Here is a 2,100-nt window from a genome sequence, read left to right on the forward strand (position 1 = left end):
ATATTTACTTATTATTGAATGTATTATCTAATGTTTACTTATTATTGAATATATTATCTAATGTTTACTTATTACTGAATATATTATCTAATGTTTACTTATTACTGAATATATTATCTAATGTTTACTTATTACTGAATATATAATCTAATGTTTACTTATTACTGAATATATTATCTAATGTTTACTTATTACTGAATATATTATCTAATGTTTACTTATTGCTGAATATATTATCTAATGTTTACTTATTACTGAATATATTATCTAATGTTTACTTATTGCTGAATATATTATCTAATGTTTACTTATTGCTGAATATATTATCTAATGTTTACTTATTACTGAATATATTATCTAATGTTTACTTATTATTGAATATATTATCTAATGTTTACTTATTACTAAATATATTATCTAATGTTTACTTATTATTGAATATATTATCTAATGTTTACTTATTACTGAATATATTATCTAATGTTTATTTATTACTGAATATATTATCTAATGTTTACTTATTATTGAATATATTATCTAATGTTTACTTATTACTGAATATATTATCTAATGTTTACTTATTACTGAATATATTATCTAATGTTTATTTATTATTGAATATATTATATAATGTTTATTATTACTGAATATATTATATAATGTTTACTTATTACTGAATATATTATCTAATGTTTACTTATTGCTGAATATATTATCTAATGTTTATTTATTACTGAATATATTATCTAATGTTTACTTATTACTGAATATATTATCTAATGTTTACTTATTACTGAATATATTATCTAATGTTTATTTATTATTGAATATATTATATAATGTTTACTTATTACTGAATATATTATCTTATGTTTACTTATTACTGAATATATTATCTAATGTTTACTTATTGCTGAATATATTATCTAATGTTTATTTATTACTGAATATATTATCTAATGTTTACTTATTACTGAATATATTATCTAATGTTTACTTATTACTGAATATATTATCTAATGTTTACTTATTACTGAATATATTATCTAATGTTTACTTATTACTGAATATTGTATCTAATGTTTATTTATTACTGAATATATTATCTAATGTTTACTTATTACTGAATATATTATCTAACGTTTACTTATTGCTGAATATATTATCTAATGTTTACTTATTACTGAATATATTATCTAATGTGTATTTATTACTGAATATATTATCTAATGTTTACTTATTATTGAATATATTATCTAATGTGTATTTATTATTGAATATATTATCTAATGTTTACTTATTACTGAATATATTATCGAATGTTTACTTATTACTGAATATATTATCTAATGTTTACTTATTACTGAATATATTATCTAATGTTTACTTATTACTGAATATATTATCTAATGTGTATTTATTACTGAATATATTATCTAATGTTTACTTATTATTGAATATATTATCTAATGTTTACTTATTACTGAATATATTATCTAATGTTTACTTATTACTGAATATATTATCTAATGTTTACTTATTATTGAATATATTATCTAATGTTTACTTATTACTGAATATATTATCTAATGTTTACTTATTACTAAATATATTATCTAATGTTTACTTATTATTGAATATATTATCTAATGTTTACTTATTACTGAATATATTATCTAATGTTTACTTATTACTGAATATATTATCTAATGTTTACTTAATACTGAATATATAATCTAATGTTTACTTATTACTGAATATATTATCTAACGTTTACTTATTGCTGTACATATTATCTATTATCTATAGTTCGACAAGGTACACCTTGTAAGAAGGTTGGAGGTTACATCGACTGAAACGTTGTGAAAATTATACTCAAGATGAGAACAGTAGTCCCAAGATACCAAATAAGACGAAAGTACTATTTCACACTGGGCATTACAGATCGATAAAAATTCTATTTCAAATTAAAGCATAATGGATTGATAAAAGTCATATTTGCAACTTATGCCTAGTTAACTACCAGGCTGTTTCAAACTTATGCCTAGTTAACTACCAAGCTGTTTCAAACTTATGCCTAGTTAACTACCAGGCTGTTTC

The sequence above is a fragment of the Euprymna scolopes genome, chromosome 33 (genome assembly GCF_053919585.1).
Source record: "Euprymna scolopes isolate OS-2025 chromosome 33, ASM5391958v1, whole genome shotgun sequence".
Classification (NCBI taxonomy): domain Eukaryota; kingdom Metazoa; phylum Mollusca; class Cephalopoda; order Sepiida; family Sepiolidae; genus Euprymna; species Euprymna scolopes.